Source organism: Hyperolius riggenbachi, chromosome 5 (genome assembly GCF_040937935.1).
Source record: "Hyperolius riggenbachi isolate aHypRig1 chromosome 5, aHypRig1.pri, whole genome shotgun sequence".
Lineage (NCBI taxonomy): Eukaryota > Metazoa > Chordata > Amphibia > Anura > Hyperoliidae > Hyperolius > Hyperolius riggenbachi.
The window spans coordinates 140,808,287-140,831,878 of record NC_090650.1 but is presented as its reverse complement, the minus strand read 5'-3'; the positions used below and the strand labels follow the sequence as shown (position 1 = coordinate 140,831,878).

The 23,592-nt window shown below is 41.9% G+C and overlaps 1 protein-coding gene across 1 annotated transcript in view; it reads right to left on the bottom strand.

The window, feature by feature from the left end:
* TGM4 (transglutaminase 4) overlaps positions 1–2,487 on the bottom strand; it is a 58,025-nt gene extending 55,538 nt beyond the window's left edge. Inside the window, exon 1 of the mRNA XM_068234496.1 lies at positions 2,438–2,487. The gene's annotated coding sequence lies outside the window, so the exon portion shown is untranslated. The remainder of the gene's footprint in view (positions 1–2,437) is intronic.
* Positions 2,488–23,592: the final 21,105 nt, after the last annotated feature.

Genomic DNA, 23,592 nt, shown 5'->3' with positions numbered 1-23,592 from the left:
GGAAGCTTTTGAAGGATGTGGAGACAGAGGAAGCTGTCAGACCAGCAGACTGCAGTTACAGTACTGGTGTACACTGTAGTGAAAACCAGGTGGACAAGCATCTACATGGGAACAGACGTGTGCTAGAGTGGAAATTCACTAAGCTTATCTCCTGTCTTTAATAACCTTTCTAGAGTTATCACCATGGTGATAAGGCATGTAGTATTCAGGAAACATTTTACCTCAGGCAAACCTAAAGTTAACTCTTCTGTCTTTAAGTTAACTCTTCAATGCTTAAAATAACTCCAGAGTTAATTAACTGCATGTGAGAATAACCACAGAGAGGTAACTTAACTACAGAGAAGGTAACTTAACTACAGAGGAGGTAATTTAACTACTGAGGAGGTAAGGAGGTAACTTAAGGAATGAAGAGATAAGATAACTCTCTCACTGTGTGGAGGTAAGTTTTCTCTTGCCTTATTATCTCCAGCATGATCTTAGTGAATTGAGGCCAATGGCCTCAATTCACTAAGCTTATCTCCTGTCTTTAATAACTCTTCTAGAGTTGTTACCATGGTGATAAGGCATGTAGTATTCAGGAAACATTTTACCTCAGGCAAACCTAAAGTTAACTCTTCTGTCTTTAAGTTAACTCTTCAATCCTTAAAATAACTCCAGAGTTAAAGACAGGCTGTTTATTAACTGCGTGTGAAAATAACTACAGAGGAGGTAAATTAACTACAGAGGAGGTAAAATAACTACAGAGGAGGTAAAATAACTACAGAGGAGGTAACTTAACTACAGAGGAGGTAACTTAAGGAATGAAGAGATAAGATAACTCTCTCTTATGTGGAGGTAAGTTTTCTCTTGCCTTATTATCTCCAGCACGATCTTAGTGAATTGAGGCCATTGTCCTCAATTCACTAAGCTTATCTCCTGTTTTTATAACGTTTCTAGAGTTATCACCATGGTGATGAGGCATGTAGTATTAAGGAAACATTTTACCTCAGGCAAACCTAAAGTTAACTCTTCTGTCTTTAAGTTAACTCTTCAATCCTTAAAATAACTCCAGAATTCTAAAGTTAAAGACAGGCTCTTAATTAAATGCATGTGAAAATATCTACGGAGGAGGTACCTTAACTACAGAGGAGATAACTACAGAGGAGGTAACTGAACTACAAATGAGGTAACTTAACTTTAGGTTTGCCTGAGGTAAAATGTTTCCTGAATACTACATGCCTTATCACCATGGTGATAGCTCTAGAAATGTTATTAAAGACAGGAGATAAGCTTAGTGAATTGAGGCCATTGTTTGGGACTTAGTGTCCTTCCTCAAGCTGTATCAGGCTCTCTCTCCTGAGAGAGCTGCCATGGCTATCTCTTTCTATTTTTAATACAATAAAAGAGCTCTATAATACTGAGATGGAGTTGTGGATTTTCCATTTCTGGTGTACACTGTAGACATTGCTGGTAAAGGTAAATCTCTAGTAAGGAATATTCAACCAGGAGATCTAATGCTTGGTACACACAATGTGTTTTTGTGGTTGATTTTCCGTTGGCTCGATTCTCTTATGTTTTCTTATCAATTTCCATTCACTTCTATGAGAAATCGACCAGAAAAACAATCGGAAATACAATCAGAAATGACAGAATTTATCGAACTAAGTATCTGCTAACTATCTATCTGCAGAAAAAATGTATGGTGTGTACCTAGCATAAGCTTTGTTCAGGGGGCAAAATCAATAATGCCTTACAATTGCCTTACAAGAGGCAATTTTGGTTTAAGTTAGAAAAACTGATAATCTAATTAAACTTATCCTTTACATTTCTGCTGACATATTTTTAATAGACTGTGATATCCTTGTAGTGAAATACATTGTGCAGTTCTCTGCCTGTGCTACATAAATGAGTTAAATAAAATTATAGCAGCACAAAAGTGTGATATTTTTCCACGCACTCATATACCTGTCCTATATTAGAAATTCTAGCATGATTTTCCTTAATGTAAATTGCCTGGAAGAATTTGATTAATTGATTAGCTGAAATAAAAACTTTTCAACCAGTAATACAAATAATTCTTGAAGTTATTCCCAGGTCATTCATCCATCCACACGACTCCAAGTTCTAAACTTGGCACTATTATTACCAATATATTTCTTTCTCAATGCTATTCATTAATATTACAAACAGTAAGTCGGAGTACTTAAAAGTGAAGGTTGTTTATTATAGGATTTATATCAGTTTAAATAATTATCTGTACCGTTCAGATTATGCTGCACAAAAATGTAGAACATAATATATACACCTACAATATATAATAAAGCAATATTAATCAGTAGTAATGCAATATTAATTTCCTACAAATTCATTGTACATTTTTCCCACCTCTAAAATGCTGTATTCAGTTTTGTGGATGCAGAGCTGTGCTATGATGTCAGTATGTATGTTAAACACTTACCAGCAGTGTATTGTCCTGTGCTCTAGTGAAAGCTGCTCACAGATCTGGCAAGCCACAGTGGAAGTGCCAGCCTTCTTTATATCATCTTGGGATCTGACCTCACCCTTAATTCACCAATGGATGAATATTTATCTAGCACTAGAAAAGTCAAGAGTATAAACAATACACACAACAAAAGGAAAAAAATAAAATAAAGAAAAGGTATGTTGGTGGGGGCAGACTTTCTATCATCAGCTCTGCCTGAAATTCAGAGTCAAATTAAGGGTAGCCAGTAGCAATACAGTCACATCTAGTGCTGGTCTGACAGCTGATTAGAACTCATCAGTTCAAACACACTGATCACGGCATAAAAACTGATACACCACACTGCAGTCTCTGACTTCTATTGAGAATCAATAACCAGTTTATTTTCCATTTGCCTGCAGTTGAAGAGAACTTAAAGAAAACCTGAACTCAAAAATTAAAAGTCAAAATAAACATTGATACACAAGTCATACTTACCTCCCATGTAGTCTACTCATCAATCTCTTTCTCCTCTCCCGCATCCTGTTTGTCCACTGTAATCAATGGAATTCTCCGTCCTCCATTTTGAAAATGGCCATTACCCCATAACAACTTTCTGGTCAGCACACTGTTAAACTGTAACATCGCCCACTTTAGCCATAGGGAAACATAGACATTACCGGGCACATCAGTTGTCCACTCAGCTATAACCGACAGTAACTGATATATAACTGACAGCAACTGAAATATTTTAGTTCTGACAAAATGTTGTCAGAACTGGAAGGGATCATTGTCAGAAGCAAATAGTGACCTTCTGAGAAGGACTGAGGGCAAGGTAACTATGTAATGTTCATTTGAAGTTACCTCATGTGTTTATTTTAAATAATTTTACTCAGTACAGGTTCCCTTTAAGTTCAATACTTAACTAAAGCAAAGCAAGGGGATGCAACTATGTGTGATGGAGTCCTACGGCAAAATTATTATAGGGCCCCCTGAATTCAGAACCAGTCACTCTTCTAAACCAGTAGGTAAACCTGCAGAGCACTATGCTATTAGCTTTCACAACAGTTATATAGAGGGTGCCAAAAGAAACACTCCAAAACGCTATTATTACTGTTAGCATTAATGACTATGTACTGTAGTCAGGTACTGCCAGGTCCTCCAAACTGTGGCTCTTTATTGCAGTGCGCTGGTTTTCTCTCCACATAAGGTATTTTGTTACAGAGGAACTGACGCGAAAATCTGAAAATTTAAAACACATAAAAATAAGAAGTAGTTTCTTCCTGGATAAAATGAGCCATAAATTATTTCTCTCCTATGTTGCTGGCATTTACAGTAAGTAGTAGAAATCTGACATTACTGAAGTTTTGGGCTAGTCCATCTCTCCATAGGGGATTCTCAGCATGACCTTTATCCTTTATAAAGACACTCCCTTAAAAAGATTTATACAAAGATGCTGGCCAGCCTCCCTACACTTTTTTGGCAGTTGGACAGAGTAGCTGCCATTCACTAAGCGCATTTTGAAAATAAAGAAATCCCGTGAACCCCCCCATGAGGAAATGGGCTAAACCAAAGCCTGTCAGTTCTGTCAGATTTCTACTACCTACTGTAAGTGACAGCAACATAGGAGAAAATACATTTATGGCTCATTTTACTCTGGAAGAAACATACTTCTTAATTGTATATGTTTACATATATTTTAAATTTTAAGATTTTCGCGACAGAGGTCCTTTAAGCAGTTTCCAAGTGTCTCCTTAATTGTTAAGTTTTGAAAGGGTTCCTTAAAGAGACCCAGAAATGAGAGAATCGCTGTATTTTTTTTACTTACCCTGGGCTTCCTCCAGCCCCATAAGCATGGATGTGTCCCTCGCCGTCCTCCTCAGCACCGCTGTTCAGCCGCAATCTTCCCCAGTAAGCAGCTCAGTGACGTCAGCGGCGGACCTTCTGCACAAGTGCAGAAGGCCCTGGCTGACATCACTCAGTCAGACTGATTCCGACTGAGCCACTTACCGGGATTTGACTGCGGCTGAACGGCGGCACTGAAGAGGACGGCGAGGGACACATCCATGCTTATGGGGCTGGAGGAAGCCCCGGGTGAGTAAAAATACAGCGATTCTCACATCTCTGGGTCTATTTAACCACTTCGGTATAAGCAGCCTCTGGCCCCTAAAAGACCAGAGACTGCTGGCACTAAATATTGGGGCTCGCCGACGTCTTGCTGCATGGAATCGCCGCTATTGCCATTCACCTGTTGTCTCAGCTCACCCGCTCTGCTGTCGCTACGGAGGCAGAGCTCTGTGACCCAGTCAGGAGCCAATTTAATTAAAGGAATACTATCGATACCCAAGTGTTCTAAAATGACAGTGTGCAAATAATGTCTAAGTAGCTGTGTAAACATTTTCCTACTTTTTATGTTAAATATCAGAGGCAAAAACTGTAATTTATTGAGGGTAGGATTTAGCTATATTGGGACAAATCAATTGCAGAAGGGGTGTCTGCTTCAATGCGCAGCCAGAGTTACATATCAGACTACAGAAAGCAAATATCAAACATATCAAACTCTGAAAGCAAAAACAGTATGACAAAGCTGTGACAATTAGTTACATTTCCTCTGCTCTCTTCAGACACTTCAGTCAGAAACACAGGACACAGGAGCTGCAGCTGTTGGGAGCCCTCTTCTCTGTCACACACAGAGCTACACATAGAGTTAACTGAACAAGTGTGAGGGGAATTTCCCCTCTCCTCATGGCTCAGTCAGCCATCAGTTTTGGCGTCAGTAAAGTTTGACTGTATTTTGCTAACAGTAAACAAAGAAGTTGCTACTAAAATGTATACACCAGTACTTAGCAGCACTTCCCAAACAATTCCTGTGTCCATTGAAAAAAAATATATGAATCGATAGTATTCCTTTAAGATTGGCTCACAGTGATGACAGGGTCAGGAGCCGATGAAATCAGTTCCTGACTGGATCACAGAGCTCTGCCGTCATACCGACAGCACGGCAAATGAGCTGCAGCGGCGAGAAAGTGACGCGATCGGTGGTAGCTGGTGGCGGGGAAGTTGAAATCTACATCCAGTATGAAGTAAGCGGTCACAAAACAGGACATAGATTTCAACCAATGCGGTCTGGAACTGGTTAAGTGAAATGTGGCTAGATAAGATAAGATGTGAAGATATAGCAACAATCCTACTTACAACTTGCCTGCATTACTAAATCACATTAATATTTTCAGTAAAAATGTCCAATTTTCTAGCTGTAAATAAAAATATGGTTCCAATATTTATAACTGGTATGATTTTGCCATTGCAGATAAGAGAACATACAGAGAGTGCTTTGTTTTGACTTGGATTCACTGCTGGGGTAAGCTACGAGGATAACTTAGCATAGTAAAAACTTGGGTAGGATTCTCAGCTAGGACACTATCTGCACAGATATATATATGTTCTCCCCATTTTTTGTGAGGGAGCCTTTTGGGCACTTTGGTTTACTCTCACATCCCAAACACATGCTAATATTTTAATGGCAACTAGTGACATCACTATACTCTGTAAAGTCCTGTGGACTTCAGGGTTATATATATAAATATATATATATAAATAATATAATAAATATATTTATATAAATAATATAATAATAATATAATAATATAATATATAATATAAATATATATAAATAATATAATAAGCTGGGATGTGATCTTACATTCCACATGACTGCCCACACAGACAGTGCCCTGCTGAATCTTTTCGTAGGATGCCTTTGGTTGTAGGTCCACGAAAGACTGCGAGGTTGAGATTCAATCCTGACAAGACAAATTATGAGTGTATTTTACAGTCTCATGATAGTAGGCCTTTGCCTACATGGCAACTGCAGCTTTTAATTTTTTATTATTTCTTTTATAAATCTTTCTGAAGAGCGGTCTTTTTCTGAGAAGTTTACAAACTTCTATATCAATAAGCTTCTCCAATATTTTACTGTGACCTAAACTAACCTTAGCCTCAAACAAAACCCTCCCTCTACCTATGCCTAACCCTAAAACCCCCCTCCCCCAGTAGCAGTAACTTTTAGACATTGCCGCCAACTATCCTGCTAACTTTAAGACATTGCCAGTAATTATTTTGCTGCGGAATTCTGCTATTGTATAGCGGAATTTTGACACCTGCTATAGCCACTTATTATCCTGAGTTCCCCTATAGTAGCGGAACCCCCATGCCTGCTATAGCTGCTAAATAGCTGTGCCCATTGTAACACACTGTTTTTAATGTGTAACTGTTGGGCATAAAACAAAAAATAAATTCTTTATTTTTATCTGGTAAACAAGTAACAAGGATGCTAACCAGGCAATCCAAAGTTAAAATCAATGTTACTTTTCTTGTTGATAAATGATCATTCCCCAGTTCACATGACTCTTTTGGTATGCAAAACATTTGGTATGCACAAAGGAAGTTGCAGGGTATGCTGGGTTGTCCTTTTTTGCTTCTCTACTTTCCCCTCAGACTTAACTAATGCAGCCTGAATGGCTGAAGCCTCTTTCCCTCCTGTTTTCCCCTCACAAACCACTGTTCCTCTCTGATTGCCCAATATTTCTCATGCTGAGACAATGCACTTTCTATGGTGAGGGCGTGCAATGCATACACAATCATGCAGAGAAGAGTAAGGAAGGAAATGACATCATGATTGGCTTCAAAATAGCCACAGTTAAAATGGGAAATGCTAAGAATGGTTTTCTGTTTTTTACTGTAGAAAAATCACTAAAATAAAAACATGGACAGTGGAATACATATGTTATGTAAATAGAGCAAGTATTTATCTACTTATATATATGTTTTTTTTCTGAGATAGTATGGCTGACAGCTCCACTTTAAATGATTTGCCCTGGATTACAGTATGTTTGAACTTCTACATAATACAAGAATACATATAAAATAAAAAACAATAAAATTGTACCGGTATGTAGGAGAGGGAAACAAATCACAGATAACAGTTTAGTATGTAAGGATTTTTGAAAGGTGAGGAAGAAGAAGTGAGGAGCAGTGAAAGTATTCATAAAGCTACCAGGGAGTGATTTTTAAAGTTGGGGGAATTCTGAGTGTGTTTTGCCTTATTCAAAAGAGCAGTACGTCACCTCTTCCTTTATATTAGTAGTTCAACAAACACACTAAATAATCAAAAGGTGGGTTATTCAAAGCATGTAATGACCTCAGTTTTGTTTATTAAAAAAAAAAAAAGCAAAGTGGTGTCATATGAGGAAATGATTGCTGTTGGGGTGGCACTTAGACATACACTTTGTTCAGAATCATTTATTAAATCTGAAAATAAATATTTAATATCTAATTTAAACTAACCTTTTCAACACCCTTTCCAGTTTGCACAACCATTGTGATTGCTTTTGGTGTGGCTCATATGCTTCTCGACACTTCTTATGCAGTTTTGTACTTACTGGATTCATCTGAAACTTGGCCTGTGAACAGCAACTGTAAATATAGGGGGATATGAATAGTCAACAGATTGTATGCATCTCTCCCATAGCAATTATTTTCTTTCCTTTGAAAGAACTACCTCACATTTCAACAATGCTTCAGCTTCATTTGCTACCTTAAACTGAACCGTAAGTGGTATACAAATCAAAGACTATGGTACACCGCAGGTACCATGGATTGCTTTGTGTCCTTGACATTGCTGGCCTCTGATTTGTCTCTCCATGTGTGTTGCAATGTTTGCATACAGAACTTGACCCCACACTTAGCTCAGGCCAAGTTAATGGTTGTTCAGACAAAAAAAAAAAAGTCATGTGGAGATGCGGTTTGGCGTATCCATGCACAATCAGAAAGTATTCTGGTTGTGTGTAAAGGAGGACTGGGAAAAGCAACCACATACAGGTAGACTCCTACTTACAAATGACTCAAGTTACAAATGTCTTCGCAAACATACAAAGTTACGAAGCAGGTAATTTGGCAGACTATGGAGTTTGGCTATGAGCATTGGGGAGCAATTAGCCATTGATTGTGGCAGTGCAGCAGAAATGGGCGCTTGGCTATACTATAGCCCAGCTCCAAGGTTTTAAATTGGCTGCAGTGGGAATAAAAAGAATGGCGTTTGATTATACTATAGCCGAGCACCAAGGAATTCATTTGGGCACTGGTGATCAGCTGCGGCAGGTATAGCAGAAGTGTGTGCTCAGCTATACCATAGAGAAGCGCCAAGAGGTTAGCATGGGCATCAGAAGTATAGGTGGGCCCTTGAGCGTCAGAATTTGATGACCGTAACAGAGTTTGCAGTGGATCTGCAGTTATTTGTGTAGAGGGAAAAAAGGATCGGTGACAGGACGCAGACTTCTTCTGGGGCATCCATGTTGGGTTAGAGACCCTTGTTTGAGAGGAGATATCACCCAAGATGATGACTTGGGGCCTGTTGGTGAGGAAGTCCATGATCCATAGGTGTAGGGTTGGATGGACCTCAAGTACAGCAAGATTGTCCTGTAGTATACAGGGGCAGAGAGTATTAAAAGCCAAGCTAAAGTCCTGAAGGAGGATCCTGGCGTACCGAGTACAATCTGTCCAGGTGGTCGCAGATGAGCTCCAGGCAGATATTGATGGTGTCATCAATGGACCTGTTTGCTCTATATGGGAACTGGAATGGGTCCAGTAGGGGCAGTGTAGGGAGGGATAGGACCACTCTTTAATATGTCTTCATGATGACAGATGTAAGGGTCATGGGTAGAAGTTTTGGCATGAGCAGAAAACTGCTAAAACTTCTACATTTATAGTGGTGGTTAAACTTGCTGATGATTAGTTCATCAAGTGCATTTGATTAGCAGCATCTGGTTGCCATTTACCCTCTTAACCCCCTTGGCGGTATGAAACATTCCGCCAGGGGTCAGCGCAGCAGTTTTTTTTTTGTTTAAATCATGTAGCGAGCCTAGGGCTCGCTACATGATAGCCGCTGCTCAGCGGCATCCCTCCACCCTCTTCGATCGCCTTCGGCGATCTCCGATCAGGAAATCCCGTTCATGGCGACGGGGCGGGTTGACGTCACCGACGTCGGGACGTCATTGGGAGTCCCGATCCACCCCTCGGCGCTGCCTGGCACTGATTGGCCAGGCAGCGCACGGGCTCTGGGGGGGCGCACTCCGCACCCGATAGCGGCGATCGGGCGCGGGGCGGCAGCGATTGGGGTGCTGGTGCAGCTAGCAAAGTGCTAGCTGCGTCCAGCAAAAAAAAAATTATGTAAATAGGCCCAGCAGGGCCTGAGCGGCACCCTCCGGCGGCTTACCCCGTGTCACACACGGGGTTACCGCTAAGGAGGTTAATCTCTGTAGAAGTGGTAAAGGTATTCTTACATTTTCATACACTGCTTCTCCATTTTGTATAAAATGGAATACTATGTCATGGGTTGTTGTTCATATGAACTTACATTTACCTAATTTTGAAACCTGCTAAGGACTACCATCATTTTTTTTATTATTATTATTATGCTAGAAATCCCATAGCCATAGTACGTGGAATTGTGAAGCTTCTTACAGTCTTACTTTTATACTATGTAGTTCTGTAACTGTGCAATCAGTATTTAGATAAAACAAGAAAATTTAAGAAAGTTATGAAATGGCAACTGTTGGATATATAAGGCAACATATCATAATAGCAGTGACCAAGGTCAAATAGATGCGTGACAAAGAAACTAAGATAAATGCACTCCTCCTTCTTCATAACATTATGGGAAAATAAATTACTTGTGCAAATGTTTATAATAATTAAATGACAAATAGTGTTAAGCAATTCAGGGCATTTAGTAAAATACACCTTTACCACATGTTAAATACACATTAAACACACAATCCCTGCCCAATCTCACATGTGATCTATCTGCAAAGGTAAACATGTGTAAAATACTACACCTCAGAGCACATTATCATCTACTAATAATGTCATTTAATAGCAGAATCATTTCACACATACAAAACCAATAAATAACTTCCAGTTCCATCGTAATTCAAATAACATTTTGTAAACAAAATGTGTATAGAATATTTAGTATTGAGTATCTTCCACTGTATAAGCCGATCCAGAATATAAGACGTACCTAGGTTTAGAGGCAAAAAAAATGTATATACTAAACCTGGTGCGTCTATATTCCATAGGCGTCTTGTAGATGTTCTCCCCCAATTAATGTCCTCTGGTGTCCCCATTTGTCCCACATGTGTCCTCGGGTTTCCCCGGTGTGGTTCCCCAGTATGTCCCTGGCTCCCCGTGTGGTCTGCTTCCCCCCCTGCTTGTGATTATCAGGATAGCGGCAGTCTTAACTAATCCAGCGGCTCCCAGGAATCGCAGACCTGTCTTCTCTCTTGCTCTGCTCCTCTAGTAATGGCTTCTGCTACACATATCATCAGTAGAAACCATCACTAGGGAGAGCAGCGAGAGAGGAGACAGGTCTGCGATCCCCGGGAGTCGCTGGAGTAGGTAAGACAGAGACTGCCACTAGCCTGATAATTACACCCGAAGGGAGTGTGTACACACAAGTGGGGAGGGGAGTGGACCATACAGGAAGCCAGGGACACACAGGCGGCACACTACTCGGGACATGCCGCTGCACTGTTAATTACTCCGGGAGGGGGAGCAGACCACACAGGGAGCTAATGCAGGGAATCCCCAATGTGGCGGCGGGTCAGTGGTTCGTATTAGTGGGCGTTCGTAAGTCGGGGATTCCCAGCATTTGCCATACAAGACGCAGATATGCGTCTTATATGGAGGCAAATACTGTAATCTGTTCAATTTGATAGCAAGACACAAAAATAATCACGGGTCTGATACATGAAAAAGCATGTTTAACTGGTTCTCGTTCCACGCTTTTTACACCTTAAAGTTCCTGACGTTTTTGACACTTTAGCTGTGTCAGTTGCAGTAACTTTTTAATTATATTAGCCATCTTAGTGATACATGTCTTGTTTTTTTCAGTACAATCTAGGCTTTCTTTGGGTAATAATATTAACCACTTCACAACGGAGGGGTTTTACCCCTGAAACACCAGCACGATTTTTACGTTTCAGCGCTGCTTCCATTCTTTTTTTTTCTGTGATATGATTGGTTATTGGGGACTGGGGTCCCCATAACCAATCATTGCACTGCAGAGCGGGGGTGTGTGTGCGCACGCGGGTCGCGGGGGCGCGCGATCTGCACTTTTGTTTACTATTCATTGTTATGAATGAAGACTGCCTCTGTTTGAAGCTTGTTCCTAACATCCAATTAGTCACCTGCTGTGCTGGCTGGCTGGAGTGTGCGCGCGAGTTCCCCCGCCCACTCCCAGCCGGTAAACAAACGAGTGCGCCTTTCTCCGTCCCTGGGGGTGAAGCAGTGTGCAGAGGGACGGAGAAATTTAGCACTGGGGGGGTGAAGTGGGTAATATTATTATTACCCCATATGCCACATTTTACTTCTTGCTGAATACGTGGTGGACTGTTGTCCCCAGTCTGCGCGTCTGTGGTGATCGAATGCGTTTGCTAGGGCGACAGTTCAGGGCCAGAGTGCTGTACTAGGCTAGGCAATGACAGAGTGTTACATCTGTAGAGCATTGGGGCCTGAGACTTTCACCCTAGCGATTGCATTCGATCGCTACTGGCGGCAGTCATTAAATGTTAACAGACATAGGTATTGCAGGGGTTAATAATGGGTTAATAGGCTTGGTTTGGGTTAAAAATTAATGGGGAATAAAAAAATACTTTTTATTTTATTGCGCCCATGACACTTTAAATTTTTTTTCTAACTTTATTGAATTGAATGCTAGCCAACAGCAACAATCGTTCACTTGACCATTCACGTGACTGTGCACGAGCGTGCACGGTCACGTGCACAGTCACGTGCACGGTCACGTGCGGCAGCGACAGACGGCCGGAATTAATGCAGGACGTAGATTCTACGTCCTAGAACACACAGGGGGAATAATTAGGACGTAGAATCTACGTCCTGAAACTTTGATCAGTTAAAGAAAAAATATAAATGTTGTCAATATCAAACAGCCCTCACACACTAATTTTCAAGCTTGGATTATATATAGTAAGTGACATTTGGCAGCTTACGACCATCCGATTTGATGATTATTATTGCATTGGATGAAAATCGGTGCCACTAAAAGCATGCCAGATTGATGATGCAACCAATGCCAGGCTGAAATTGGTTGCATGTATCGATGGGGCATGCTGCCAGATGTTAGGCCGACATGCTGGATCAGGTGTGCAATAATTGTAAATGATGAACGCCACGGAGCTCCCCCCCCCCTCAACTGCTGTCCCCCAGCGTAAAATGTGCCTACCGGTGCCCCATGCACTTATACTTTACCTGCCACCATCCGCTGTTGTCGGTTGCCGCACTCCTTCCGGATTTGCACCCCACATGGTTGCCGGCACATTACATTATAGCATGTCGGGCATGTGTGATGTCACACACGCGCCCCATGTGCTATAACACAAATCGCAGGCAACTAATACAGAAGGAGTGTGGAGACAGTGGCAGATGGCACCAGATAAAGTATAATTGCACGCAGCCATGGGAGGAAAGTGCATGTACATTAGGGGTGGATAACAGTGGCGGGGAGGCAGGGTGTTGAGGCGGCATTATGAGGTAGAATCCCAAAAGATGTTTTATGCTGAAAGTGATTTGGAATCGGCCTGCAGTTTTTGGCGCCCAAGATTTGATCAGAGATAGATCTGTCTCTTGGTCCATCTGCCCATACATTGTCTAATGTACTGGTACCTTTACAGCATTCCCTTCCTTTGAAGTTTTTATGGTTTAGTACCCTGGAGCAGGGGTAAAGCATGATTAACCACTTTACCACCAGCGGTGCGGATATCTCCATCCCTTTTTTCACCCTGTCAACACCAGGGACGGAGATATCCGCACCTCCCGCCGCTGTCCGCGCCCCCGCTTGCTCGTGCGCGCGCCCCCGTGCTCGTGCACGCCGCCCGCCCATTCACCCGGAGATTTATGAACGGGAAAAAACGTTCCCGTTAGTTGATCTAAGCCCCCCGCAATGATCGGCTGCTTCTATAAGAAGCAGCGCGATCATTGTGAAAAAGAAAGTTTCCCAGCCTCATAACATTTCCTGCAAGCGTATTTCCTATGCTTGCAGGTCGCATAAACAAAAAGTTACTGTGACCATCTTGTGGCCAAATAGTAAAACTACACCCTAAAGCATTTTTCATATACAAATACATTAGTTTTACACTAAAAATTAACCCCTTACCTCCCACACTCCCCATTTTTTTTTTTTTTGTAATAAAAAAAAAATTACAATTAAAAAAAATACATAAATAGTTACCTTAGGGACTGAACTTTTTAAATATTTATGTCAAGAGGGTATAACACAGTTACTTTATAAACTATGGGCTTGTAATTAGGGATGGACGCAAAACTGAAAAAATGCACCTTTATTTCCAAATAAAATATTGGCGCCAAACATTGTGATAGGGACATAATTTAAACTGTTTTATAACCGGGACAAATGGGCAAATAAATTTCATAGTTAAATAGTTATTTTGGTTGAAAAAAAGACATACGTCCATCGAGTTCAACCAGTACAAAGTACAACACCAGCCTGCTCCCTCACATATCCCTGTTGATCCAGAGGAAGGCGAAAAAACCCTTACAAGGCATGGTCCAATTAGCCCCAAGAGGGAAAAATTCCTTCCCGACTCCAGATGGCAATCAGATAAAATCCCTGGATCAACATCATTAGGCATAACCTAGTAATTGTAGCCATGGATGTCTTTCAACGCAAGGAAAGCATCTAAGCCCCCTTTAAATGCAGGTATAGAGTTTGCCATAACGACTTCCTGTGGCAATGCATTCCACATCTTAATCACTCTTACTGTATTATTATTATTATTATTATTTAGTATTTATATAGCGCCGACATATTACGCAGCGCTGTACAGTGTATATATAACTTGTCACTAATTGTCCCTCAAAGGAGCTCACAATCTAATCCCTACCATTGCCATATGTCTATATTATGTAGTGTAAGTATTGTAGTCTAGGGCCAATTTTAGGGGGAGCCAATTAACTTATCCGTATGTTTTTGGAATGTGGGAGGAAACCGGAGTGCCCGGAGGAAACCCACGCACTCACGGAGAGAACATACAAACTCTTTGCAGATAGTGCCCTGGCTGGGATTCGAACCAGGGACCCCAGCGCTGCAAGGCGAGAGAGCTAACCACTACGCTAACCACTACGCCACCGTGCTGCCCTTACTGTAAAGAACCCTTTCCTAAATAAATGGCTAAAACGTTTTTCCTCCATGCGCAGATCATGTCCTCTAGTCCTTTGAGAAGGCCTAGGGACAAAAAGCTCATCCGCCAAGCTATTATATTGCCCTCTGATGTATTTATACATGTTAATTAGATCTCCTCTAAGGCGTCTTTTCTCTAGACTAAATAAACCCAGTTTATCTAACCTTTCTTGGTAAGCGAGACCTTCCATCCCATGTATCAATTTTGTTGCTCGTCTCTGCACCTGCTCTAAACCTGCAATATCTTTTTTGTAATGTGGTGCCCAGAACTGAATTCCATATTCCAGATGTGGCCTTACTAGAGAGTTAAACAATATTATGCTAGCATCTCGAGTTTTTATTTCCCTTTTAATGCATCCCAAAATTTTGTTAGCTTTAGCTGCAGCGGCTTGGCATTGAGTACGATTATTTAACTTGTTGTCGATGAGTACTCCTAAGTCCTTCTCCAAGTTTGATGTCCCCAACTGTATCCCATTTATTTTGCATGGTGCTAGACCATTGGTACGACTAAAATGCATGACTTTACATTTTTCAACATTGAATTTCATCTGCCATGTATGTGCCCATATAGCCATCCTATCCAGATCCTGTTGCAATATGACACTATCTTCCTGAGAGTTGATGATTCTGCACAATTTTGTATCATCTGCAAAAATAGCAACATTGCTCACTACTGCATCTACTAGGTCATTAATAAATAAATTGAAGAGCACTGGACCCAGTACAGACCCCTGTGGGACCCCACTGGTAACAGTCTCCCATTTTGAGTACGATCCATTGACCACAACTCTTTGTTTTCTGTCCATTAGCCAGTTCCCTATCCATGCACACAGACTCTTCCCCAGTCCTTGCATCCTCAACTTTTGCACCAGACTTTTGTGGGGAACAGTGTCGAAGGCCTTTGCAAAGTCCAAGTATATCACATCTACAGCATTCCCAATATCCATATTAGCATTCACTACCTCATAAAAGCTGAGCATGTTAGTCAAACAGGCCCTTTCTTTAGTAAACCCATGTTGATGCTGAGAAATAAGATTATTTTCTACTATGAAGTCATGTATAGTATCTCTTAGTAACCCCTCAAATAGTTTGCATACAACTGATGTTAAAGAGGAACTGTAAGCTCAAAATAATTTATTGCCAGCAGGTAGCCTATACCCAATTTATAGATGAAAACTCAGTATTTGCTGCTAGAAATCCAGCATTTTGCTGGAATTACACCTTTAAGTAGGAAGCCACGCCCCCTCATGAGGCTGCTCCGCGGCTGTATATTCATTAAGCTTGTGCGCACTGCCTTCTGGGTAGTGACATCATGGGTTGCTCAGGGGGGAAAAAAAACAGCAGTCCTCACTGTCATCAAGGTGGGACATGTGCACGAGGCAGAAGAAGTTTATCTTGCAGCCTCCGATGGGATGATTGATCATCCCTCTCTGCCCTGTGAAGCTGCCACTGCCACTATCAGGTCAGCGACATGTGTTTAACTCTCCTCATCCCAGCTGGAATCCCTCTTGTCAGCTCTTCCTACAGCCTCCGATGATCTAACTCTGCCTGCATGTCGGGTGAATGCACATGACACGCAGGCAGAGCTATAAGATCATCGGAGGCTGTAGGAAGAGCTGACAAGAGGGATTCCAGCTGGGATGAGGAGAGTTAAACACATGTCGCTGACCTGATAGTGGCAGTGGCAGCTTCACAGGGCAGAGAGGGATGATCAATCATCCCATCGGAGGCTGCAAGATAAACTTCTTCTGCCTCGTGCACATGTCCCACCTTGATGACAGTGAGGACTGCTGTTTTTTTTCCCCCTTAGCAACCCATGATGTCACTACCCAGAAGGCAGTGCGCACAAGCTTAATGAATATACAGCCGCGGAGCAGCCTTATGAGGGGGCGTGGCTTCGTACTTAAAGGTGTAATTCCAGCAAAATGCTGGATTTCTAGCAGAAAATACTGGGTTTTCATCTATAAATTGGGTATAGGCTACCTGCTGGCAATAAATTATTTTGAGCTTACAGTTCCTCTTTAAGCTTACAGGTCTATAATTTCCTGGATCTGATTTTTTGCCCTTCTTAAATAAAGGGAAAATGTGGGCTGTACGCCAATCCACTGGGACGCTGCCAGTTGCAAGAGAGTCACAAAAAAAAAAAGATAAAGGGGTTTAGCTATAACTGAACTTAATTCCCTTAGGACCCGAGGATGCATGCCATCCGGGCCAGGTGCCTTGTCTATTTTTAATTTATTTAGTCTTGCCTTCACTTCTTCCTGCGTTAAGTATTTAATATTACAGTTAGAAGATTGAGACTCTTCTGCCTCTGTAATTTGCAACAGTGCTGTTTCCTTTGTGAAGACAGAAGCAAAGAAAACATTTAATAACTCTGCCTTACCTTGGTCATCCACCATTGAGTTCCCACCCTCATCCTTTAGGAGTCCTATACAGTCAACCTTTCTTTTTTTAGAGTTGATGTACTTGTAAAACTTTTTTGGGTTAGATTTGATATCCCTAGCGATTTGATTTTCAGCTTCGATCTTTGCCAGCCTAATTTCTTTTTTACAATTTTTATTGCACTCCTTATAATTGCTTAGTGCAGCCTCGGTCCCCTCCTGTTTTAGGAACTTATAGGCATTCCTTTTCCTCTTCATTTTATCCCTAACCTTTCTATTCATCCATAGAGGCGGTTTTTTATTCCTAGACATTTTGTTTCCATATGGGATATACATACTACAATATTGATTGAGAATAAGTTTAAAAGCTTGCCATTTCCCTTCAGTGTCCTCCCCTTGTAGTACATTATCCCAGTTCACCAAACTTAGTGCCTGCCTAATTTGATTGAACTTTGCTTTTCTAAAATTCATAGTTTTAGTGGTCCCGCTGCCCAGTGGCCTATCAGTCACCAGATCAAACGTTATCATGTTGTGATCACTATTTCCCAAATGTTCTTGAACCTGCACATTTGATACATTATCTGGTCTATTAGAAATGATCAGATCCAGTAACGCATTCCCCCTAGTTGGTTCCGTTACCATTTGAGTCAAGTAATTGTCCTGTAGTGCTGCCAGAAATCTGCTGCTTTTACCAGAATGGGTAGCCTCAATACCCCAGTCAATGTCTGGAAAGTTGAAGTCGCCCATAACTATGACCTCATTTTTACTTGCAGCTTTTTCAATCTGCTGTAGTAATCGCAGTTCTGCAGCTTCATTAATATGATGTGGTCTGTAGCATACCCCAATAAGCAATTGGCAACTTTTATTTCCACCATGAATATTTCTTAACAAAGAGACAAACCCCTCCACCTTTTTTCCCTGTTCTATCCCTCCTAAACACATTGCATCCTTTTAAATTAGCTATCCAGTCATGACTTTCATCCATCCATGTCTCGGTTATTCCCACAATGTCATAGCCTTTGTCATTCAGAATGAACTCTAGTTCGTCTATTTTATTTGCAAGGCTCCGAGCATTGGTTACCATGCACTTTATATTTTTACCACAACATTTACCAATTTTGTTTACATGAAATGGGCTACTTGAAGTTTTATCAACCTCCTTAATCTTTATTCTGTCCCCACCCCCCTCTCCATCCCCCATAATGTTAGGCTCCCACTGTCTTTTTACCTTCTCTTGTCTACATATTGAGACTTTATCCTCCCGCCTCCCCCCAGATCCTAGTTTAAAATCTCTTCCAACTGTTTAGCCATCTTCTCCCCCAATGCAGCTGCACCCTCCCCATTAAGGTGCAGCCCATCCCTGCTGTAGAACCTGTAGCCGACTGCAAATTCTGCCCAGTTCTCCAGGAACCCAAACCCTTCCTTCCTACACCAATTTCTCAGCCACTTATTTAACTCCCTAAGCTCCCTCTGTCTCTTAGATGTAGCACGTGGCACTGGCAGTATTTCAGAAAACACCATCTTGGAGGTCCTTGCTTTAAGTTTATCTCCAAGTACCTGAAAATCATTTTTGAGGACCTTCCATCTCCCACTAACTTTGTCATTGGTGCCAATGAGTACCATGACAGCTGGGTCTTCCCCAGCCCCACCCAATAATCTGTCAATTCTTTCCACTACATGCCAAACCCAAGCAACCGGGAGGCAACAGACTGTACGGCATTCACGGTTTCTTCGACAGATTACCCTATCTGTGCGCCTAATAATTGAATCCCCTACCACCAGTACCTGTCTAGCCTTAGCTGCACTCCTATTCCCTTTCTCGTTACAGCAGTCTGCCCCTTGGTTGCTAAGGAGCACATCCTGCTGCAGCATTGCTACTCCAGAATCATCCTCCCCAATATTACGCAAACAAGCATACTTATTAGTGAGGGACAACTCGGGACTAGCCTCCCTGCCACTTTTTCCCCTACCCCTTCTAACTGTGACCCAACTAGCGGCTACCTCTGCTTCTTGCTCCGGCTTTACTCCACCCACCTCATCTTCACCGGTACCATCCAGTGTCTGGATTGTGAGATCCAAGCTCATCTCCATGTTGTGTATGCGTCTCAGTGTTGCGAGATGCTTATTTAGCTCTGCGACTTCCACCTCTAACTGAGCTACACGCACACACCCAGGGCAACAGTAAACACCCTCAATCCGCTGATCAAGGCATGCATACATGCTGCAGGATGTACACTGTACTGCATTGTCCAACATGATGACTATTGTGTGGGGAAATTTATTTAAAGTAAACTGTGGCGCTAAAAGTTGAAACGGGAGAGTGAGTGAAGTTCGGGAGTGAGTGCAGCTGGGGTGGAAGAGGGGTGGAGGAGGGGAGGGAGTAAAGTTGGGGTGGAGGAGGGGGAGCGAGTAAAGTAAAGTTCATGGGTTTTAATCACAGTAGCATGCATTATTTAAAAACTATAAAGGCAGAAAACTGAAAAATAATGTTTTTTCCCAAAAATTGTTTCCTATTTTCCCATGAAAACACATTTAGAATAAAATAATTCTTGGCATAATGTCCCACCTAAAGAAAGCCTAATTGGTGGTGAAAAAAACAAGATATAGTTCATTTCATTGTGATAAGTAATGATAAAGTTATAGACGAATGAATGGAAGGAGCGCTGCAAGGTGAATATTGCTCTGGTGCTCAAAGGGTAAAACCCCTCAGTTGTGAAGTGGTTAAGCTCACCGCTGTATATTTTTTGACTTTAGCTTTAGTAACCATTTCCAGCTGTAATTGCTTTTCAATTTTTGGTCAGTTTGATGTTTTGTTGAAGGGCATATTTTACATACTTAAAGGAAACATTAGCGGATTTAAAGAACTGAAGAGTTACTTACCTGGCGCTTCCTCCAGCCTCTAGAAGGCTATGTGTTCCTTGCCTCAGTTCCACCAGTCCACCGGGGTCCCCTCCATAGCAGCCGACGACCTGCCGAAGTTGGCGGCTACTGCACATTTGCAAGCACCTCTCGCGATCCCCTCGCTGGGAGCGTTCTGTGCAGAATGCTCCTGTTGAGGGGCGCGCAACCAAGAGCAGCGAGGCCGTGCACTCACACATGCGCAGTAGCTCCGACTTCAACAGGCTGCCACCTGCTATGGAGGGGACCCCTGGGAAACCGGATTGGAGCGGAGCTGAGGTTAGGGACACATAGTCTTCCAGGGGCTGGAGGAAGCCCCAGGTAAGTAAATCTCATGTTCTTTAAATCCCTACTGTTACCTTTAACTTAATATTTTGTGTCACACTGCCAACATGTATCATATGTATTATACTCCACTGATGCTGCCTCATAAAACAATGCATACCAGTTTGTTTTCTTGAAGCATGAACATGCTGTATATTCACTTTCCCATTTGTCATTACATGGTCTTTCTTCAGCATTAATCTTTATCTTCTTGGACATCTTGGTGTTGAATGTTGATATTTCTAACCTCAAGTTGAAAAACCAGCTGTGAAACGCCCAAGTCGAAACACTGCACTCTAGTGGTGGGATGTCACTTTGTAGTTAATCAATGTACATTGTTGGAGATGTAGTTTATGGGCAAGGTGTGCTTTAAATTGGAATAAGCCTTATTTGAGACAATCATGCACATTTGAAGCCCTCACAGGACACATAAAATGACAAGGTAAAGGTCCATAAATACAAGTTAACAATTCTATCACACAAAGAAGAAACATAACATAAAAATGTAGAAAACTAAAATGAGGTATGACAAATCAAAATATGAAATTCTTTTTGGAAACCCTGGATGTCATATTCCCCAAGCTAATGAGGTAAAGGACCACCTGGCTTGTTAAAGCAGAGATATTGTAAACGTGTACTAGTGCACATGGTAGCTTACATATCTGGGAAGGCTTCATTAAAGCATGAATGATATAGATTCTGGCATAAATCTGTGGCCAGCCAGACAACTTTTTTCAGGGAAAGCCTAGTTTATTTTAGCAAGAAAATTTCAAACCACATTTGCACGTATTGCAAGGTGTAATACAGCGATAAAGATGCCTGGGTCTTCTCTTGGGGAATACCTATAAATCATGGGGGGGTCCCAGCAAAACTTTTATGGGGCCCCCCAATGTTTACACCCTTTCACTTGCCAACCCCTTGTGGCTCTCACAGCCTGGAGGCCCATCTGACAAGGGTCATAAAACAAATGTGGCCATCATGATCTTTACACCCATAACAAATGTAGCCATACAAACACCTGATCTGAAGGCTGGACCCCTTTATTAGAGGAAGTGAAGTAGTAGTTGGGGTACCCTTACAACTGCAGGGACTGCTCACCTCTAGCTACACTCAGTCTTCTCTCCAAACCACAGACCCGGCAACCCCGTCCCCCAGTGTATTACCATCAACATACCTCCAATCCATACTCTCAGGCCACCACTACACCAACCCACCCCCAAGTATTGTTCCTTGAGCCAAAAAAAAAGTTAAGGATTAATGGCCTAAAGGAAACCCGCATGAAAATCAGGAGCCACACAAATCAGGAATCACAGCCTATTGAAATCAATAGGTTGCTTCCAAATTTGCATGCAGGAAAAAAAAACTGAGCACTGCTTAAGAATTTCGGACTATGCATTCTAATCGCAATAGCTATGCATAGCACAGCTAGAGGGATTCATATGTGTAATTGCACTGCACAAGTGCTGCTGACTGTCTCAGAGGCGGACACTGGGCTCTAGTGGAAACCTTACTTAACAGTAAAGAAAATTCGTTTATTGGAAAGAGATGAGCAGCATGCAGAGATAAAACAGCTGCTTTGTGGTTTAATCATATGTTTTGCTTTCACAGTTAAATACCATGTGACATGGCTCATTTCTACTACAAATGTGTCCACAATAAAATATTTAGCTGTGCCTTTATTAGTTAATGAAGGAAGAGGTTGATTGTATATTAGTTATGGAACAGTTTCACTGAATCACTTAAAGGACAACTGTAGGGAGATTTATAAGGAGGCTGCCATATTTATTCCTCCTTAAAGTGAACCTCCGGACTAAAAATCGACTCAGCAGCACTGAAAAGGCCTGGTGTTTCTTTAACAGTTTCACAGCATCAGAACTTTGTTTCTCTAATCCAAGCCTCATTTTTAGCTGCACAGAAGAAAACTGCCCAGGCTTTTTTCCCCTAATGCTGTGCAAAGCATGATGGGATTTCTGATGTTGTTGCTCTCGTTCTGCTGTTTTGGTGCCAATTTTTTTTTTTACATTTTCAATTTGACATTTGAAGCCTAGCGTGTGCAGCTGGGAGGGGTTATCAAGACACAGGACAGTTGGAACTGTGTCTCCTGCTCCTTGTCACCTCCTTTCAACCAAAAAGATGGCTGCCCCCATGACAAAGATGGCAGCCCCCATAAATCACAAACATTTGCCTGTTCTTTTAAAACAGGGTGGGTAAAAAATTATATTACCTATCTATTCTAATTAACATAACTAATGTAACTTAATGACAGTATATTTGTTTAGGCTGAAGTTCCCCTTTAAGCAATACCAGTTTCCTGGCAGCCCTGCTAATGTCTTTGAATGCAATAGTGTCTGAATAACACCAGAAACAAGCATGCAGCTAATCTTGTCAGTTCCGACATTAATGTCGGAAACACCTGATATGCTGCATGCCTGTTCAGGGTCTACGGCTAAAAGTATTAGAGGCAGAGGATCAGCAGGACAGACAGGCAACTGGTATTGCACAAAAGGAAAAAAACATGGCAGCCTCCCTAAAGTTGTCCTTAACCTGTAATTCAAAGGTATTTAACATCTGTAATATAAAGTGAATGTAAAACCACATTCCTGTACTTTTAAATAAAGTTAGTAATATGCTAATAATTGCAGCCTGTTTGCAAATTTCATGTAGCTTATCATTGGCTAGAGCAATTGGCTTGGGGGCCCCATCGAGTGAGAGTGATGTCATGTGGACCAGTGTTTGTGATTTTAAATTTATTTTTTGCAGCTTCTAGGATGCGGTTGACAGGTGAGTGGTTAGGGAGGGGACCGTGTGGGAGATGTGCCTACACGGGGCGTCACTGTAAACGATGCAATTCAAGATTGCGTCCAACCAAAGCCTCCCACCTGAATGCTAATTTATGTAATACCTTCTAGATTTGGTACAGCAGGCAAAGGGTGTATGACAGTACACCTGATTGGCTGACTGGCGTCTGCTGGCCAGATAGAGGCAGGATATTGCTCTAGCTGGAAGTTAGCAATTGTGTTTGTTGCAGTTGGCATTCAGTTTAGAGGTGGTTCGGTGAGTTCCCTGGAGGTGAGAGGTCCAGGGCTTGCCCACACTTCCCTCTAGGTGTCGCATGGTGGTTTGGGGGCCCCAGTGAGTGAGAGAGACCTGGGGCCCCCGGGCTGTCATGTGGACCAGTGTTTGTGAGCTTATAATTGGCCCAAACAAATTCACTCCCTGCCAATTTGGACTGGCTCAGTTACGGAATGCATACAATTTGCCTAAAATCTGTA